Here is a 22,780-nt window from a genome sequence, read left to right as displayed (position 1 = left end):
TCTTTAAAAAACTGAAATAGGGGTAGGGGTATAAAATGTACTGTAAAAGGAAACTTAAGAGTATATGCAGTGATTTCCTTAAGGCTATAATTCTGATAAATAAGTATTGTTGTGAGAAAAAGTGTTTTTAGAAGGTTTTCTATTTGAATAAATGTTTGTATAATAGGTTGCACTTTGTAAATACAGCTGTTTCTCAAACCACGCCTCTTTTGGGGAGATATATAATATTCATAGATATGTTAATTTGTTAATGTACTGGTTCCCATTTATGATCTCTGTGTTTCATCTCATAGAGACATCACTTGGGAATGTAACCAGTATAGAAAAACATGGTAGCGCCTAAATTTTAATTCTTAGGAGTTCCAAATATGAAGGTAAGGGTAGTATAGAATTTTAGTATAAGTTTAAACTCTTAGAAGTTCAGGGCATATAAATGTTGAAAATATGCCGCACAGCCCTATATTTTGACCTTTGAATAAAATAGTAGTGCATATAAACTTTCCGTTCTGGGATATTATTTTTCACGAAACTTCATAGTAAAAGTGTCACAGTTTTAGCCGCAAAGGGAGTTCCTATGGGAAATTGCATTGTCTATATTTACAGAATTGCAACCTTTAGTACTTATACCAAGGCAATGTAGGTTGTACGGAGGTAATTCAATGCATTTTAAAAGGCTTTCAATACATATATTAACGCTGGTACAATTACCTCGTTCCTAAATAAACAAGGAACCATTATAATAATATCTTGAAAAAGAAGTCGTGATATGCATATCCTCACTTCCAAGTATCGAAAAACTTGATCCCACGTTACAACTCATCACTGTTGAGCTACTGATTAGATATGAAGGTATTCTGCTTAGTTTTCTTGGAGAAAAGTGTGACGAACAAAATTAATTTCATTCATCAGATTGAAAAAATCCAAAGTAAACAGGGAATAGGTATTTGACAGATTCAAAAAGTGTTCATGTGTTAACTCATCCACCACTGTCTATCTGCTGACCATATGTGTTTTGTAGTTTCTGAGAAAAGAGTGGCGCAAATATTTGTTTGACGAAAGAAATAACGTACTGGTTGACGAACGAACAATGTGATTGCACTGTTGCCACCACAACAAGGGTGGGTGTATACAAACGGATCAAACCGATCACAACGAGCTCTAATATGCGAAGATATTCACAGGCCTCACTTACAATACAATATCCCATCGGCTATTCAAAAAATTATTCTATTTAATAATGTCGATCTAATAAGATAATTATCCATAAATGTCAATTAAATATTTTATTCCTAGGTGTAAATTCAAATTATAAAATTAAGCTTTCAAAAAACCAATATCTATTTATCTATTTGTATATCATTACAAAAATAATGAGATCTGATTAACCCTGTGATCATTGGAGTGAGGTGTAAAATTAAGTACTAATAGTATAAACTTTCCAGAGCACTGATATTTCAAATCAAAATCAAAACTGATTTGCTGTTAGTTGTCCTCAAAATATCTTATATAGAGAACAATAAGATAAACGAACTTTGGAAATGAAGGTAAGGTTGTTTATCATTTAAAATCTTTCAGGTACGTGTTGAATAAAAAAAAAGGAATGGCATTTTATCATGTCGACAACTAAGAAAAAATTGTAAGCAAATTAGAAACAAGATCAGACTTAAAGTAGAAAGACGCTTAGTATTATAAAATTGTCTCGAAGGGAATCTCATCTGCTACATTTTGAAAAGTAAAGTAGAACAGTTCGCTTTAATGTTTGTAGAATATATAGTTTCTTCAATATATGAAGAAGTTTTTCTTCAGAATTTGAAGCAGCGCATCAAGCTTAAAATTCAAAACTGGTTAATTATCTCTTACAATTCAGTGGGATAAATTTGTATAATGAACAATTTAAACGATGTTTATATTTGGTACCTGCGCATGACAAGACGTGTGGACGAGCAAACGAATGAAGAATATATCGGATTGAGGAAAAACAAAAGAACGAAACTCAAAGCATCTACGAAAATATAATTTGATTTGCTAAAAAAATGGCACTCGTTCTAAATCATGTCATCAAATATTTAAGATATAGTCATTTATTTAATTTGTTTATCTTTAAAATATTCCCCTATTGTGTCCGATTTCTAAAGAGATGTGGTTTTTTGTATAATTGCAAATACCTAGCTGTGATTATAGAGGAATTATACCGAGGACACACATTTAACGGAATTCATCAAAATGCTATTGGTTTATTAAATTGGTGTTCATTAATTCACCCGATGAAATTCAGGGCTGATATGCATAAAAATACTTAAGTTATTATTTATTCTGAACGTACGGATTTTTCTACATGTCCTACGATGAATTAGTAATACGATCCAGTATGGGTTGAAACTGGCAAACATTTTTTCTTTTACAAGTGATTAACTCACAAGTGAGGAACAGTGGTTTGATTGCCAATTAAACAACAATCGACCAAACGACATTAAGACATACGACCTTCAGCAATGAGTCAAGTCCATATTATTAAGTAATCCATAAAATACCGCTAGCTTTTCATTACCAGTATTAAACCACCCAATAACTCTCTTGCATATAAGTATTCCTACACGGAAAATCATAGTAAATAGCCATAACTACTATAATACAATCATTTCAATTCTAGGCGACGGGATTTTGTATGTTAATTCTGGCAGATATGATGTTCTCAGTCATTTTGGGATATGGCCATTATTGTCTCGATGTGTGTGAGGAATCTCGCATGGAATGCGAAAGTAACTGTGAAGGATTCCTCGACAAACCATGTAGAAAAGACTGTAAAAGAAAAGAAGTGCGCTGTGAGACTTATTGCAATGGCAAACGAAATGCTGTCAAATTGGTTTAGTTTAAATATATTTTAATTGCCTAAATATGCAAAAGGGATGAGACACAAGTTAATCAAACTTATAAAGTCTTCTCCCATGAACAATTTATAACAATAGAATATTTACAAAGCATGCATGCAAACAATACATTATATATATTGGATATGTAAAAAGATGATGTGCGATGATGTGAATGGTTGTACACAATATACATGTATATGTACTTTAGTGTGCTATATTATACAATTAGAAACCTCTTTGACTCTTTAATAAATTCATATGCATTCTTTAAAATTCTTTCATTTTTATCATAAGTTATTGACGAATCACCGGAGGTTAAGATGTTCAAATTTAGTGGAGAGTTCTCTGGTAACCAGTTCAGATTATTAGATAGTTTGATTTTTATATTCGCAGAGCTGCAAGACGAATCTGAAATGATATTGACTCTGTTAAGATCATAATTAAAAAAAGAGGCTGAGCTTCTAAGTTGAGTCAAAATATAGTTGAGTTTACCTAAAGGAAGAGTCAATGTTGCGGGTCACCACATTAAGGTTATTCCACAGTCGTATAGATGAAGGTATGAAGGATTCTATGGGTCAATGAAAGTCAAAAAGGGTATATTATATTATTCCCATTACGTAACGGGTAAACAGCTGTACTTTGGATTGTTGGTGGAATTAAATTCATAAGTTAGGCTGGTTCATTATTATGTTGATTATTATAAAATAATTGTAACTGCCTCCTTTCTCTTCGTTCAACAAGTGTTTCCCAACCAATCTCATCATAAATAATTCTACTACTAGTAAAAATAGGAAGACCCGTTACAATTCTGGCTGCCTCAAGCTGCCTCTGCTCTAATTTGTCACAATAACCCACACCCATATTATCCCAAACTTCACAGGCATATTCGAGTAACGGTCTTATAAAAGTCAAGTATAGCTTTTCTAAGTTATTCCTTCTTAATCTGTACTTTTATTTGCTAAGTACATTTTTTATGATACTTTCCACATGGGTGTTCCATTTATCATCTCTACTAAATGAAACACCCAAGTGTTTATGAAAATCTGTAACTCAAATATTCTTACCATTGAATATGAAATTCATTTCCTGAGTTTCAATGTATGAATGAAAACGACATATAATTTCTGTTTTTTTCTGGGTTAAAGGACATCAGTCATTCCTTAGACCAATCGCTCAGCTCACTCATGTCGTGACTGATCACTGATTTTATTTGTGCCGTGTCACGACTAGAGTAGCTGAGAGATGTGTCATCTGCAAATAATCTACATAAAGAGATCAAATTTTCAGTAATATCTTTAATAAATAATGAATAAAATCGGTCCCAAAACAAAACCCTATGGGACACCAGCTGAAAAACTGTTTTTAATAACAACTCGCTGTTGTCTGTTGTTCAGGTAACTTTTAAACGAATTCAATTAATCCCCGTCCACACCGTATGACTTCATTTTATGTAACAATTCTTGATGCCAAACTTTATCTAAAGCTTTAGAAAAGTAAAAAAAAACAACACAGCTAATTTCGTTATTTTCTAGTGATTTTCAAATACAGTTGTAAATTTCTAAAAGCTGGTGAACTGTTGAACATTTTGGAAGAAAACCAGACTGGTATTCATATATTAATTTATTTTTATGTAGATGATTGAAGACATGTTTATAAACAACTCGCTCCATTATTTTCCCTACACAACTTAAAAGCGATATTAGCCTATATTTAGATGATAACGAACTATTTTCTTTTATGAAAAAAAGCAATTACATTTGCAGTCTTCCAGCTGGTGGGAAATTTACATTGTTGTAAGGATTTATTAAATATTATTGTTAAAGGAATTGCTATTTTTTTAGGACACATTTTCAGCATTTTATGATTTATGACATCTGGACAAGATGCCTTATTAGGGTCTAAATTTTTATTGTATCAACTATTTCATTTTTTTCAATTACTAAATCATTTAAAACAATATTGTTCCATTCAGGGATTGGAACACCTTCCTCCTCTAGGGAAGAAATCAGACCAGAATATTTATTCAAGAGATTACATTTCTCGTCGTCTCCGATCACTATATCATCTATGCTTTCATCGTGTATAATAATATTAAGTGGAGGTAAATCACCAAAACCTTTATTGGATTTTATGAGCATTTTCATTTTCTTCCAATAAGTGTTGGGTTTAGCCAAGTTATTTAAGATGATATTATCCAAGTTTTTTTTAATTTTTCTTTTGCAGCTTTTTTCAAATTATTTACTTTATTCCTCTGTTTTTTTGTATTTATTAATATCAGATTTTTTTTAGTTTTTAAGGCTATTTTACGAAATCGGTCTCTTCTACGAGCTCGTTAACGTTGTCAAACCATGGTCTGTCATTGTTTCGTATATAAACATGTCGAGTTGGGATGCTCTGCCTTGTGATGTCAAGGAGTTTTTGAGTAAATGTATTGCACATCTCGTCAACATCCTCAACATCAGAAAAAGTTCATTCCAACTAACAGAATAAAGTCCTAAAGAAAATATTTTTAAATCTGCTTTATCGGACAACCAAATTTCTCTTTTGAATAATTTGGATACAAATCTCGGACATTCTAAAAATATTAAAGAAGCATCGTGATCACTTATTTCAGACGGTAATTTAAGTACGTCGGCAATAGAATATTTAATGGTGTCGCTGATTATTATCGGGTCTAGCAATGTGCTTCTGCGTCCAGTCATCCTTGTCGGTTTATATATTACATTTTCTAGTGTAAAGATTCATTGTATCATATAATTTATTATTATGAATTGAAAATAAATCAGAGTTCAAATCTCCTGTTATCACAATATTTTAACTAAGCTGGTAAATCAATCCTAGTGAATAATCTATTCTTGTCCAATAGTCAGTGTCCGTCCGATCAATTTTGTATTTAAGTAAAATAAAGGATTTGTTCTGTTGAATCAATAGCAGCGTTCATTTTTATTGGTTCTGCGAATCAACAGCAAGTTGTAGGTCATAAAAATAGTTCGTCTAGAGTTCATGTTGTTTGTAATTAATTGACCTTTGACCTGCCTGTGATCACCTTTCTGATGACCCGAAAACAATATGTGACCATCAACTGTGAATCCTTGATAACTTTATGAAAAATTTTAATCCCAGTCTTGTTCAAATTGATGAATTTTGTTGGATAATCAGCTGTAAGAATTTTATATCTGTATCCAGTCTTTGGGCTACTTTCAAATTGACTTTAAATGCCTAGACTTGGACCGATGACCTGACACGTTAACAGTTTAGTAAAGGTATTACCAGCGTGTAAAAATGTGCATTTTGAAAATATGCATTTTCTGATATCCGTGACGTTTTGTGATGTATACCGAATTACGTCAGTCTTGTATGATTTTTGAGGTAACTGTGGAAAAGAGAAAAAGACGGATGCAAGAGTAATACTCCCTTGCAAAATATCATTCAGGCATTTGTCATCCACTCCTTGGATAGTTTGATTCACATTGCGCTCTAAAAACCTCCACTTTTGAGAATGATTTTGTCATAGCATCATTGAGCATTTACCTCCTTGATATTTGTTTTTAATATACACTTGTACAAAATGAATTTGCAGGAGACCAACAAAAATGAATAAATTTTAAGCGTTCGAAGCGCTTTTCTGGACTTACCTTCTTCAGATACGATATCTGCCAAGGATATCAAAGAAGCAAAACAGTTAAAGAGCTATATGCCTCAAGTAGTAGAAACCTCAGTTTCTCTATCATTTCTAAATTCATAAACAGACAGTTTTAAGAAAGGTTTGTTATAAATCATGCCAGTACAGAAGTACTGACTACTGATGTGGTGATACTGTCGGGGACGGATAGTCCACTAACAGAAGGTATCGACACAGTGCTGTAAAAAATGAAAACAACACTTTATAAATTCGTTGCGTTCGAAGCGCTTTTATAGATTTACCTTCTTTAGGGACGCCCAAAGCCTGATAATTGAATGCTCAGATTGTAATAGAACCGAAACAATGGAAAAGCTATATGACCAAAAAGGGATATAAAATGATAGCTAAATTCATTTAAAGTCAACTTTGCCTGAGGGAGTTGAAACCTAAGTTTCTTAATATTTTGTAAGTTCATGAACGGACGACAATTTTCTGGATATACCATTATATGTTCCTCAATGGTTTAATGTTTCATCAAAACCATTTAAGGTCAACATTGCCTAAGGGAGTTGAAGTCATCACTTCGAAAATGTCATTATAATATCAAAATAAGGCTAACGAAACTGTTGATGCAGAAGAATACAATAATTTTGTATTTAAGGAAAATGAAGGATTTGTTCTGCTGAATCAATAGCAGCGTTCCTTTTTACTGGTTCTTCGAAATAACAGCAAAGTAACAGCAACGCCAAATCAAAAGTATTGAATTATATATGGTATATGGTATACACCTAGTTAGATATGACATGACTATCATACAATAAAAAGGTTTTGGTACATTTAAAACGATTCCCTCATTTGCATTTGGTAAGGCTGGACAATGTCTCAGCTATGACAATCACAGATTGTTCCAATTATGATCGATTACAGAACAATTAAAAAAATTTACATTAATCATTGATAATATCTTTATTGTTGGTATCTTTTTATTGCCTAGTCTAAACAACACCATGTAAGGCATTTCCAGCTAATTACAAACAAATGCTGAGTTAAAAATACAATTTCTTTTCAAGGAGGATCATTGTAAATATCATAACTCGTAAGCATGATGAAGATAAGTGTATCTAATCATCATACAGATATAATTAATTTAAACGGGAATTTGCGTTAGATTCTACAATTGACATTTTTATTATTAGTTCTAATAATTCAAGAAGGGCTATCAATAATTTCAAAAGCGTTTTTTGACTATTCGTACACTAAACAAAGTTCATTTAAATTCAAAAATCCATACTGTTTTCGCCTGAACTACATCAACGTACTCAAAGTGGTCGAGTTTGTCCAAGCGTATAGGCTGATATCTGATTGGTTTGTCCAAGTGTTATTGAAGGTATTACTCTTGTATGCCCAAAAGTAGGAATTTCATATGATAAAATCGATTCTGAAAAAGTCAGCGATTCGATCGGCCTATTGTTCCTTAGATTTAAATCAATTGTGATTCGGGGGTCAGCCAAGGTCCATACTAAAGTGCTTCCAAATCTATTACACCGTAAATTCAAATCACAAACCATCGGATCATCAATACTATGGGTATCATATGTATAACCACGTGCTTCCGGGATGTTTAAGTTAATTGGATATTCGTTTTGGGAACTATTTCTTAATTTTGAAAAAGCGCGACAAAATGATTGTCCATTTTCATAATCGTTTTGCTTTTCGATGGATTTATTTCTATCAATGAAAATAACACGTCGTGAAAATTTTCTGTTGTAAGGAACGATGCAGGGATCGTAAATTTCATTTATACGACCAGTATGCATGAATCCAATACTATCTTCTTTTCTGTTTTTCTGTATTTCTTGTTTCTGCCTTTTCATTTCCCTGATTTGTTTTCTTCTTATAAGATGACGATCCTTCTGTGTTATCCATTGGTTGTATATTTGCAAATACTTGCTGTTCTTTTCCTTTCCGGTCTTGAAAATAGAAGATACAGAACTATAAAACTTTAATTTATGTTTGAAATTATGTACAAATTTAGAATAAATAGGTATTATATAATGATACATTTAAGATGTGAAAAAAATCCATAGTTTTTGTTTTTACTAGCACAGTAACATGGAAGCACAGGAACTGTACCACCTTCTTTGTTTTAGTAATTGCTTTGTTTAACCATATCGGCTTACTTATAATCTTCATCAGTATACAATTACAATAAATATGATTATGAATATCACATTCTTTGATTAAACCCTGGCTCATTAATTTTTTGCTCAGACACATGTAACAATTTAGAAAGTCTGAGTTGCAACTTCAAGCTCTTGAATGTTGTATGAATTAAAAAATGTATACGCCATTCGCGGGTAATGTTGGTATGAAGCTGTAAATGTGAGGAAAATTGATAATTTCAAAATCCGTCTCTTTTTTCATAGATTCTGGTACTGAGGTGACAGCAGTTGTCAAATCCGAGGTAAAAGTCTAGAAACAAGGAAGAGGAAGCTGTATCTGTGGTTTCGCTAATATTTAAAGGATTTATTAATGGGACCACAAATGAGTTTGGATTGTTAATCGAAAGAACATCATCAATATACCTTTTGTTAAATAGGATAATCTAGCTTCTTTGATTTTCCTGTTATTGGCAATTGTCTGAAGGACATCCGACTCATACATGTAATAGGAACATAAGGGAAATGTCTGCAAGCAGAGGTGCACAGATGGTTCCCATAAGAATGCAGATAACCTACTCGAAAATTATATTTCTAAATTCAACAAAACAATTGTCAATGAGAAACTGACCTCTTGTTCTTCGGTGTAGCATGTTTTATTTTCGGGCTCAATTTTAACAGTATATGTCGAACTATGTTTCAAAACAATAAATGTGAGGCGTACGGTATAAATTTTTTTGAAGGAAACTAGTTCTTTTTGTCACAACCGTGTCCTACTAGTTTGAATACTGTGTCAGGATTGTTTTTTAAGTTATAAAAAAAATCTTGGTTCTTTTGATCTTACAAATTGCATGTTTTAGATATCTCGGTTAATACTACAAATATTGGCTATTTATTGTGTTTTTAATTTTTTAATTAATCATACAACTTTGATACACTATTAAAACGTATAATTCAAATTGAAATACTATCTTTAATATTTCTTCAAGACATCGCTTCTTCATTGACTTACATTCCACATTCCCTTTGATCTATTAGTTTAATGAGAGCTGATTATTTCATCTTTGGCAGTTAATCGAACAATGAAGGTGTAAATTTAAAATTTCTTCAATTCACAGCTTGTACTTTACAAATATAAGTATTGTTTTAACACACACATTTCTTGTAGGTTACAGACAAAGCCTCAACACCCTTTTAACATTTCATTCAAGGTAATGATATTAATAATTTTAAATGTCTGTAGTTTGGATAGAATTAACTTGGTTTATCCGTGTGTTACAGTTATCATATGAAAACAATAACTTAGCACATAATTGAATCGCGACATTAACTGTCTTAAAACGGCGACAACCTTAAAAAAACATATTGTATACACAAAACAAAATTCAATGGAGTAAAGCAACTCTAGAAATCCATTTCATATGGAAAGCATAGGATTTTTATACAACGTCTGTAACACAGGGACGCACGAAAAAAAAAAAAACGAAAGAATAATCCCACATTTACAACATGAACTTGACTGTTAAAGCTATTTTAAAGAAAGCTACCTTGTTTGTAGGAAATTCGGGATAGATTTTCAATGTGTCATGTAAAAGGAGGCTAATCTGAAGGACGGTGTTTAATGGCAAAACACAATTCTAAGGTACGAACTTAAACATAATAAACTGTTTTATTTTTACAAGTATCTTCCGTTCCGTAGTCAAAAATTGTTATCAACCACCTAATCATGTAATGCTGAGAAAGCTTAAAAATCTTTACTTCCCACTCAAAAGTAACCAAAATATTTCTTAAATAGAGTTATTTCCCATTGCCACCAAGCGATATCTATAAAGTTTAAATGATATATGAAGAGTAATACGCCTTAATGTTGTGAAATTCTGACCCAGACAATTATTTGTTTTAAATAGAAAAGAGGGACAAAAGATACCAGAGGGACAGTCAAACTCATAGATCGAAAACAAACTGACAACGCCATGGCCAAAAATAAAAAGACAAACAGACAAATAATAGTACAGATGACACAACATGGAAAACTAAAGACTAAGCAACACGAACCCCACCAAAAACTGGGGGTGATCTCAGGTGCTCCGGAAGGGTAAGCAGATCCTGCTCCACATGTAGAAATATTTACAGTTAACACATACGCTGATTAAACATATGAGCACTAAACGTATGAAGACGTTCTGTCCTCTTTGAATTGACAAGTTTCAGTGGATAGAAATTGCCGAACATGTTTTTGTAAGGTAAAATTGACACGTTAGAGTAAAAAAAAATAATCGGATATATTTGGGAAGCGACGGTAGACATAATTTGGCTGTGACAGGTTTAAATAATCAGATAATCAAGAGTTATATGGTCTTATTGAAAGCCCTTAACCCGGAAATCAATGTGTTTGTCAGATACAAGTATATACAGTACAATGTCACTATCTTTTATTATGAAATTATTAAACGTGTTGTTTTCAATTTTTTAGATGTTTACAGTGTCTTAGAGGTTTTGACCTTTAGCATATATGCTGTACAGTGTTTTATTCTTCTGTGTATGCAATATACTTCCCGAGAAAAGATGTTACTTAAATGTTCCCTTAATGCCAAAAATACATCATTTGCTAATATGTTCCTCAATATAATTTATATGAAACAGTACTTTCAGATTTCTAAGGGTATTGATTTTTTTTGCAGTTTTATTGCCAATGGTATATAAAACATTATTAAAAAATATTAAAAATGAGGTAAGCTAAACTGAATTTACTTGCGTCCATCAATTACAAACAGATTTAACATGTTTAAGTCAGGGATGATAATATGTATGCTATTATACTTTTTAATTGTTTTGGCCTTTTAACTCTTTTGATTCGAGAATCACTGATTTTAACTACACATGTGATATGTGAATGTGTAGATAATATTTGTAAAGTGTTTTAATAAGACCCGAATTTCCGCAGAGGCAGTGCTGTAAAAGTATTGTTTTTCCATTTTTTATATGTATTACTTATTAAAGAGAGATTACATTATACTGTTATACCTGCAATAAGCATATAGAAGACATTTGATTGAACATGATAATTCAAAAAACCGGCCAAGGAAATATTACAGACAAAGTCATGCATATTCCAAAATGGACAAAATCAAACATGGATAGTTGTCTCATTGGCAATCATATCACATCTTTTTATTTTATATCCAGACTCAATTGAAGTGTTCCTTGAAATTTGTTCATTGATTTATTTAAAAAAAGATGGTTTGAAACGAATCATTTGAACATCACTATCCTTGAATGTTAATGTTGATGGCCGAAACTTGTCCTCTCTATTTATTTAGTCATAACGAAAATTCACCTGGACATTTACAAGACCACTAGTACGCTATATCACCTCTAAATAGACATTGAAAGAAATGCTTACTGCAACAGAACTCCTTTTTCTTATCCTGAGTGACCGTTTTAGTCATACATGTTTTGTATTAGTTTGTGTAATCGGATGAATAATATACCACCAGAACGGTAAAAATCACAATAAAGTGAAATTCTTGTTGATTTACGTACATATATGTTCATATTAAGCAAACATAGTTATTATAACATATTTGTATCAAATGAATACGGTGTTATATCAATTCATCAAAACTAAAGGAAAAAACCAACAAATTCAAAATTTAACAATGAACTACAAAAAGTTTAATGTTTTAAGAAGGCATTCCTCTACTATGGACCTGCTTGTCAGCCTTTTGCATTCGATTAAAATGCACTGATGTATCAAGTCAGAGAATATAGTCAAAATGCTCTGCAGCATGGTTTTTATTTAAAACGAAATGTTACCTGCATTTTTCTCTGTTTTCGTCCATTTACCGAAAATGTGTTAGTCAACGCGTTAACTCCATTACGTTTTCTTTCCTTTTGGTCTTTAGTCGATGGTACATCTTCAGATGGAAGAGCCTATGGAGAGCAAAAATTATAGATGTTATTGATATTCATAGTAATAATAACATTGGCAACGTTTACTGTCGTATGTCGTATATCGTATTAAAAAAAAGAAGATGTGGTATGATTGCCAATCAGACAACTCTTCATAAGGGACCAAATGACACAGACATTAATAACTATAGGTCATCGTACGGCCTTCAACAATGAGCAAAGCCCATACCGCATTATCAGCTATAAAAGGTCCCGAATTGTAAAACAATTTAAACGAGAAAACTAACAGACTAATTTATGTACAAAAAAAAAACGAAAAACAAATATGTTACACAGCAACAAACTACAACATCTGAATTACAGGCTCCGGACTTGGGACAGACACATACAAACAGAATTTGGCAGGATTAAACATGTTAGCGGGATCCCAACCCTCCCCTAAACTGAAACAGAGGTGTAATGGTACAACATAGTAACGAACTATGCAAATCAGTTGAAAAAGGCTTAACTCATCAGATGGATACAAATAGAAATACAAATTACCAAAAAACACAGAGTGGACGTGGCCGTATACTTGTACATCCCAACAACAACAAAAATGACACTAAGTACAAATCTGAGAGTACTCGCAGTTACTGACAGCTAGTCCAAAGCCAATAACAAGTAATAAAAATATCATGCATCGAAGACCAAATTATCAATCAGTACACATCCATCGTTCATTGTTTATTTTTCTTCTTAAATATACGCATATTCGTTTTAGTATGGATAAACAGGCATATCGAAGTAAATTTAAGCTTTTTACGTATATCGAGATACACTTGACGGTACCATTAGTAAACTAAAAACAATAAGAAATACTGTCTGTAAGGTAGCTGTCACAGTGTAACATTTTCTAATCCCCATCAAATCCAACGTTTAAACCTTTACAAATGAGAAACAGGTGTGATTGTGAAAATTCAAAACGGAAAGTCCGTAATCAAATGAAATGCATTGAATTTGAGCGAAATCATAGTTATTTTATATGGGTTATATACGGGATACTAAATTCCTTAATAAAGAGACATTAGACGATATAATTGGATTAAATTCAATGGGAGAATTCCATTTCATAACTACTTCCGAAATATGAAATACAAATAGGGGGTCATTGGCCTTATTTTCTTCAATTATCCTAAAACCCAAATTGTCCTATAAAAATTCAATATACTTATCTGCGCTTGATATTAAAAAATTGTTTCTGAAAATTTTTAATACACCAAACGACATTTACTTATTTTAATCTTTAAATTTTGAGTTTTAGATGTTTCTGTTGTATATTAAATGATACTTGGTGAAATATTTTACAGCAAAAAAGTCATTTCGCAAAATGTCAAGAAGAGATGATCAGAAAAAGAAATCCGGTCAACATCAACAAATTATTATCAAGTATGATGAGGACTAGCAAAACCCGTAGTATTACTCTGATTAAATTAATTCATGAGTCATACACGATGATTAGGCTTTAAAACAGGAATTTTAGACGTATTGATAAATGCGTCATTTCAAATGTTGGGGTTGGAACATTCCTAGTTGAGTTAAAACATAAAAGCGCTTCGGATGCCTGACATTAAGCGGCGGTACATTCATCATCTAACTTGAATACACCACCTTTAATAATCTAGTAATGAATGAAAATTTTGTAACTGTTACATCGGTTTTGAGGACAAGGGATATTCAGGACAATTTCTGGTATAAACACTGCATTTTAAAGTAAAGTTTACCCCTAAAATACTGAGTGTGTACTTACGTTCAGTTTTTATACTACTCATTTTAATACTTTTGAAAACGTAATAAGATTTCAACACCTTTATATTAAAAAAATATACTATCATTATTGATTACGGTTACTGTAAGATGTGTTACGTACATATACGGATATGCGATTTATTATTTATCGTGATAAAAACGAATATCAAAATGCATATTGTAGCCTGAATTTAAAATTTAGAAAAAAGATTGTTCCGTAATTTAAATACTTCATATAAGTATACCTGTATACTTACATTATATATGTATATTGGCATAATAACAAATTTTGGTATACATAAAAAGAATAAAGAATAACGTACTTGATAGCTGGATTTTCTTACCATGAAATTAAAATACCAAGTATTTAAAATTTCACATTCTCTTGTGCTCAAAGGTAAGCAGACATTTATTTCTTGAAGGGAACATTCATATTTGAATTTGTTTTCGCGAGACAAAGTATTGTTTTGTTTTAGTCTGTTTTGTTAATTTATATTCGGTTTCATTTATAATTCAAATAATACAGTAACTGAGATTGCTACCTGTATATTCTGAATACTTACATTTGTATATGTTTAGTCAATTAAAAATGTACGAATAAATAAAATGAAAATAATTATTTAATGTTTTACATGTTTTAAGAACAGTAAAAAAATTCTTAGATAATAAATTTATTTCTTTTTTATAAGTTATACCTGTCTCTTAATGTAAAATCTCGGATGCGTCATAAATAGGATAGATATAACAACTATTCTTAATTTACAAATATAAACGTCATTATTCTAGCCCCAACACCCTTAAACATTAAAGAAATATTTCCCATTGAATAATGTTTTGGTAACTATTATGAAAAAAGGTAGTAAGAGAAAACGTTGCTTTAAACATTATTCGTCTCAATAGTAAAGTGATTTGGTGTTTTTGCAGACAAAAAAGTAATAAACAGGTAGTTGGAACTTTTCAAAAAAAATCTTCATCCTTTATTCGTTTACAAAAATTAAATCAGAACATTTAAATGGATGATGACTTTGCAAAAAAATGCAATTTAATATTGATAGTTTATATGAATAGAGAAGATAATATTCACAGACATGTATATTAATATATCATTGTGTATTTTAAATGTATATGCAATCATGTGTATAATTATATATATATATATATATATATATGATTTTAAAATAGCAGAAATCGACAAATAACTTTTAAATGTATATCAGGTAACACTTAAACACACGTAATATTTTAAATTACCCACGAAATTTATTTTTAAGACGTCAATGTTGAGTGGTTGATATTTATATATATTAAGTACTGAAAGAAAACACTGCGCATGTGCCTTCTAAAATTAAAGAAATTGAATAAAACTACCTAATCCTGCCCATGTCTTATAGTTGAATATAAGAACTATTTTCAATGACGATTTTTTTTTCACGTATATTGAGGTAGTTTTTTATCGAAAAAAAATGATATCATATTCTGTGCTTATATAACTAATTGAGATTCATTATTTGCTTCCTCTTAGCTGTTGTGTTAAGAAAAAATGACCAAGCAAAAACCCAGAGATGAATATCAAACTGAAAGACATAAATACACATTATATATGTCAAATGCAAATTCTCTAGAAAACTAACTGATTATGACATGTATAAAACAACTCATTTTTCTACAAAACGGTGTTCTAATGGGATTCTCCATTTAAAATGGCGACCTAGTTTTTTCATTTCTTCTGATATTTCTAACTTTCGAAATAATTATCAAAAGTTCTGAAATAATTTTATTGCATAAAATGTTACAATTTATCCCAAGTATCGATAATTAATATTGATTTTGTGTTAACCATTGTCGTATGCTTACCATGTATGATACTGTTACCATATGACTTTACACGTTTATATGCCAGTCAATGATATCAACCATCATCCGTGAAAGATAGTTCGTATAAAAAAGGGTCGATCTAACAATTCTTTACAGAATTAATTAATATTTCGATGCAATCGAATCAACGTACTGTCAATTAATATTTCTCAAATAAAAAGAAACATGCAAAATTTCTTTTTATTGTTATATATTCATTGTAATATCGATCATGTATTACTACGCTTCGTACTGACCAGAGCAAACGGGATAATGTCATACGAGAAATAATTGGAACACAATCATGTTAATATCACTGAAAATGACATTTTCATCATTCTATATACTTTTCTCCAAACATTGTTATCAGATACTAATACTGTAACTTATTTCACAGTTTTAAAATGTTTTAATGAGTTTAAGATTGTGGCTAGGACCTATCCTACTCATTCAAGAGAAATTTAAACAAAATAAATCGCCGGGGTTGATAAGGGTCGCCCTTAAAGATATATTTTAGCCTCGAAGTTTATGACAAGCAGGTTACAGATTAACATGATAAATCATTAAAAATCAATATTTTTGTGATAGAGAAAAATCAGTTTTGTCTTTATTTTTTTAAATGTATACTTTCGGGGACCATATGATATCCCAAAGCTTTGTTTTGCAGGTTGTCATTTTATGGATTACGAAATTATACAAACAAGGTTTAAACTTCAAAGTAATAATGAATTTTTCAGAGGCATGCTTTACCAGCAGTTAAGGATGTTAGCTCCTTTTGTTTTTTATTTTATTAATTTAATGAAAAATCTAGAGGGAATCACTTCCCAACAAATTTTCAAAGGCTTATATCTTGAAAACAAGCGCATACACCCTTCATTTTGTTCTGCTTTTTAAATTCCTTTATTCATATTCTTTCAATTTATAACAGTCTTTTAAAAATATTGTTATTTGGAATCATAGAAGCGAACATCTTTAAATGTTTATTTTATAATTTAGAATAGATATATGATAGCAGAATCGGACGGTGTCACGAAATCCATTATTTTGAGATTACGTACAGCATTTTAGAACGAAAGTTCAATCATGGTAAAGAGCTATGATAATGCTCAAAACTTAAATAAAAAGTAAAGATCATGAACGCTAAGAGTCTTTCAAAAGGTGTGCAAACTGCCAGCTATATACAACGACTGACACTGAAAGCCCTTATAACCAAGGAACCTTCTAATTGGAAACAATTGTTTTAGCGCAAGTTCGAAAAGAGAGGCTATATCTGTCGAAAAACATATTTCTTACAATACAGAGAAAAACTAGCTTTTCGGAAAAAACTTTATGAAGTTCAAATGAAATCAAAAAAGGGCATTTACAAATAATCCGTAGGAACCCGTCCTTGTTTGTGAGTGTCATGGCATATTTCAGAAAATCTTATAAGCATGACCGTTTGTATCAGACACATATGAATAAACAAGAAATTATTGTACTTTCCAATCGATGATCTTTACTCATTTTAACGTTGGCATCAATAAATATCAGTCTTTATAAAGTCAACAAAACCACACATTGTTCTCATTTAAAGACAGTCATTGTATATTATTATTATCATAATAAATACAAGAATTTCATGAACGTTTATGTATCTTACAATATTTTGTTTGCAATTTTGTATTGAAAATGGCATCATATTATATTTTTTTTTCACATGTCAAGTACATTTGTGAAAATAAGGAGTAATGTAAAAAAAATCCAGTAGAATCAATAATAATGCTACATGTACCTTCTGTTTTCAGTAATATCCTGGATCATCCTAGAATTTAGTATAATTCAGAATATATCCTCAATATCCCAGTTCCTACATGCGTTTTTGGAGTACCCATTTGTTTTAGGAGGATTCATTATAAATGAATATTTGTTTAAATCCGTCGAGAGAAAAGAGTTTTGCTCTAAATCAAAATGTGCTTGAGAAAACTTTTGGGTTTGGTTTTATCATCCGCCGTCAAACTTACCCTTAACCCTTTTCGTTTATAGTACCAATATGTTGACAGTGATGTATACAATAGCCATATAAACTGTTATATAATGAATAATTTATTGAAAACATGACTTATCTTCAACATCATTTTGCGAGCAGCACTTACACTTGTCAGTTTGTTTTCGACTTATCATGAGTTTGAATATCCCTTTGCTACCATTAACATGTATAACAAATTATTTAATAGTTTTTTCTTTAGAAAGGTCACAGCGGTACAGCCTGTGAGGTTTTTTTTTTTCTGCAAACTATTGCTATAAAGTAAAGCTAATTCGGAATCAATTTTAGTTGCAGTGATGTTATCGATACAAATAATGGAGAAGAACTGTGGAAAGTAAAACGAAAGATGATGGGATTTCTTGGCTAGAAGCAGAGGAGACAGTACAAGAAAGAATGTTATGGATACAATTGGTGTAGGCGTTAAGTTGTGTTCTCCTCTTTGGTCGGGTTTTTTGTAGATGACATACTCTGCGTTTCCATTCTCAATTTTTCTCAAGGTACGAAGAGGCTTGTTTTACTACGTTTGTAAAATAATGACTTTCGTTTAAACAGTACAGTAAAATTATAACCCTTTAATTAGCTTAAAACAAATTTTTATTAGTTTTTTTTTAATCAGCAATTTTGTCGTCATATATCATGTATATTCTTCTCTAAATGCAGATAAGTCCGCATATCCACTTGCCATATTCAATAATATTTTAATGGTATGGTCAAAAGAAATTTTGAAGTGAACCGGATTAACGTTTACTTATGTGTAAGGAACTTAAAAAAGAATTATATTATTTTTTTTTAATAAATAGGTAATATATTCAAGTTAAGTATAAGTAATTCAATTTTGAAAATAGTTTCAATGAATAAATTCTTAAAATAGAATGGTTTTTTAAATATGTCATTTACTTTTATTAAATATTTAAAGTCATGATACATGTACCGTTTTAAACAACTTCGGGTGTCTGGTCATTTATAAAGTCTGATGTGTCGGTAAATTTTTATATGTAGGTTTGTGCATACATATAGAATTATATCGGTAAAATGAAGATGTAAGTATTTAGTACATATGTGTCATTTTAATCTATAATATATGTTTGCAGCTTCCCGTTAGAAGCGAAAAAGATTATGGTTGCCAACATTTATGTTGTATAGTATAACGGACACCAGTATGTATAATAGTTCTAGTCAGAGGAAACAAATATGTGGAGCGTGATTACCCTAAAAGGTAAGGACTATTTTCGTTGTCACATTTGATGTCTATCCTCTTTTCAAAAATCTATAAATTTTGAGGAAGAAATTAATTACGCTTCCTTTTTATAAAACAGTCTATGTGTGCATTCCGCGAACATGACGGAGTAACCACGGTTTTATTGCAAACAGCTTCAATTTCAAAGTTATATATTATGCAGAGTTTAAAAAGGTAGGTTGTGAATATATTCAGGATTCTTATTTTAAATGGACACTGTTTCTGTTTTTTTTTAGTATTATAATCTAAAAAATAATGGATCGTATTTCATTCCAACATTTAATTCCGTTCAATTTAACCTTCACGAAAGAATAATTTCTGCCTTTCACTCATAGGTATGACTTGCACACACTCTACGTACTCATTTTACACCCCTTTTCCAAAAATGCTTCAATTTTGAACTACTGTTGGAAATATTCATGATATTTTGAGTGAGATGAACATAATTTCTGTTTTATTTTAGGAAATTGTCTTTTGATGAATAAAATAGTGAATACCAGTACCAATGAATCTACCAAGTTGGACATTATTAACACAACACCTGATAAATTTTGTGATGGAAACACCATTCTAAGCTGTAACACATCAAAATAAACCTGTTCATAAAGTTTTTTAAACAAATGTGGATGCAGTTTAACATCTTTAATATTTTAGCACAGAACACATAGGAATTTTTATTGATGTTTCAATATTTATATACAATATACAAGTCACTCGAAATATCTAAAAGGATCACACTTTCTAAAAAAAACTGTTTTATTACTCTTGTTTGTGTATTGAAACAGTTGAAACAGTTTGAAATTTAACTTATAAAATATGCAGATTTGTTTAACATTATAAATTTAACAGACATGGGAGACTCATTAACAATTCATTATGTATTTGGTTTGCTATTATTTTTTCATTCCCAAAGACATCTAAGTTATTGATGACAGAACACACACTTCTTGCTAGATGGGTTATTCTAGCTTGATTTTTCCTATGGTGCTTGTGTTAATATTCAACGTTTGTATTAACCTTTTAATTATGAAGAGGTTAGGCAAAAATCAAAGAATTGGCCGATATTGTGTTTTGCAAGAAAAACACCATAAAGAAGGCATCAGATACTTAATAGAAAAAAGAAAACAATGTGTCCATTTATGCCCTGCTGATTTTATGTATTGTGGTTTAAAAAAAATAGACAATAAGTTGAATGAAAATTAATGAACTTCAATGTTCTGTTTAAGCCATGGTGACCGTATATGTTTGTTGGTTGTTTTGTTGGTTAAGAAAAAAACTTAATACCAGATCACACAAGGATCATTCAATTAAAATTCTGTAAAATCAACCAGTTCATGGAAGTTTCTTCAACGGCAAACTGATTAAAAGAAAACAAATTTATAATTAAGATTGATTAATATTCAAATAATGCACATAGAAATGCCTGTAGATTTCAGAATCAGCATTCAATTTAATAGTTTTCTATATTATCTGTAAAAGTTTTATTTTCGCTCTAATCTTTTAATTAATTCTTGAATGGTAGTTTCATTAAATTTTGAATGTAAATGTGCCACTTTGAAATATTACCTGAGCAAAGGATTCATTTCATTGAGCCCAGTTAGTGGGGCTATACCATTAATTTTGCGAATAAGTAAGTATTGTAAGTAAAATTAAAATTTTGATCCAGAAACGATATACATTGTTGGGATTGCTCAGTTGGACAGAGTTGGTAATATTCCCTTCGGCTGTTTCGAGAACCTTTTGCAATTTCAAGTATTTTACGCTGGGAAAGTCTTTTAATTTGAAAGTATCTGTATTTAACACCTATATAACGTTATATGTATTTGAACAAGAACAAACTTAATACTTTCCTTGTGAATTTCAAAATAATATGAAATAGTTTCGTTATGTTGAAAGGTTTATATATTACCTTTCATAACTAATTATATATTATTTATAATTCTGAAACACTGATTCAACATTGTTTCTGTTCGTTTTTTTTTTTCAGTAAATCACTATGTTGTTAAGGAAAATTGGTAACATCATCTGCTTTGTCTGACCAGACGGAATCAGTTTACTTTATTTAGAATGCATTATGCTTTAAATAAAATCATTCTTGCATTATTATTGTTGAAGAATAAAAAAGAGAGACGAATGATAAAAAAGGGATAGTGAAAATTGTCCACCGAAAATAGACTGACAATGCCATGGCAAAACAAAAACGACAAACCATCAAGTAACAAACAGCAGATTCTAATATGACGTCCTTATTACGTTTTGTAAACAAAGCCGTGTTCTAATTAGCACAAAATATGTTTGACACATGCGCACAAACTTACTGTTAACATTCTTGTTATTTTCTTTTTTATCATAATAAAATATATACATTTTAGCTGCTTATATAAATTTTATATATATTGTTATTACAACATCACATATTTACCCTGCTACTAGTTTTTAAATTTATTAATAGATATAAGAAGATGTGATATGAGTGCCAATGAGACAAATCTCCATCCAAGTCAAAATTTATAAAAGTAAACCAGTATAGGTCTTCAACACGGAGCCTTGGCTCACACCGAACAGTAAAATTAAATATGAGAATGAAATGTACATGATTCATGGGGAGGAAGCATGAATGACCAAACATTCCTAAGGTATTTTCGTACGCTTTGACATATAAAAACGCCGTTTTTATCCTATTAGAATCGAAATAAACGGAACGCTCAGTGTAAAATATCGACAAATATAATGCCTACCCATGTTAAAATGAGCATAGAGCATGACATGAAGGAATTATTTCTTAAATACAAAACACAATATACAAAACGGGAGACTGATCAACACGAGCTCTACCAAAAACCAAGGATGATCTCAAGTACCCCGGAAGGGTGAACATACAATGTTTCACGTAATGCTCATGTAAGAACAAACCCAGTGGTTAGTAACAAGACTTAGATAGCATTTACAATATTTCCTTTATATTAAGTTGTGATGCTATTGCGTCTTATATGTTTTCAAAACAAAATTCTCAATATTTGTCACCGTTGAGAACGAATTTCATTCGTTTGAGGTGTGGAGCTTTTAGCTTGATAAGGGACTTTCCGTTTTGAATTTTCCTTGGAGTTCGGTAATTCTTTTTTTTTTCTTTCATAATAACATGAAGTTACATGTCTTCCTGTCATATATATCATTACAAAGTCTAAAACTGTGTTCTTGTTTGTACTTTTGGGTTAAACATTCTAGTTACTTAATAAATATGGTATATGGGTATCTCTTGCAATTTTGCATTTATTCAATGTTGTGTTTTATGATTGTAAAAATAAGGTATGTGAG

At 30.8% G+C, this 22,780-nt stretch overlaps 2 long non-coding RNA genes across 2 annotated transcripts; one reads left to right on the top strand and one right to left on the bottom strand.

Annotated features, from left to right (window-relative positions):
- Positions 1 to 7,443: 7,443 nt before the first annotated feature.
- On the bottom strand, positions 7,444 to 16,266 carry LOC127699964 (uncharacterized). The gene is made up of 3 exons (XR_007981317.1): positions 16,206 to 16,266; positions 12,468 to 12,584; positions 7,444 to 8,462 (listed from the first exon to the last, which is right to left on the bottom strand). It is a non-coding gene; the product is annotated as an uncharacterized LOC127699964 (long non-coding RNA).
- LOC127699963 (uncharacterized) lies at positions 14,631 to 21,836 on the top strand. Its single transcript, XR_007981316.1, has 4 exons — positions 14,631 to 14,748; positions 18,517 to 18,725; positions 19,320 to 19,444; positions 19,929 to 21,836. It is a non-coding gene; the product is annotated as an uncharacterized LOC127699963 (long non-coding RNA).
- Positions 21,837 to 22,780: the final 944 nt, after the last annotated feature.

This window comes from Mytilus californianus, unplaced genomic scaffold (assembly GCF_021869535.1).
Source record: "Mytilus californianus isolate M0D057914Y unplaced genomic scaffold, xbMytCali1.0.p SCAF_45, whole genome shotgun sequence".
NCBI lineage: Eukaryota > Metazoa > Mollusca > Bivalvia > Mytilida > Mytilidae > Mytilus > Mytilus californianus.
Note: the sequence above shows the minus strand (reverse complement) of the source record. Positions and strands in the feature narration are given on the sequence as shown.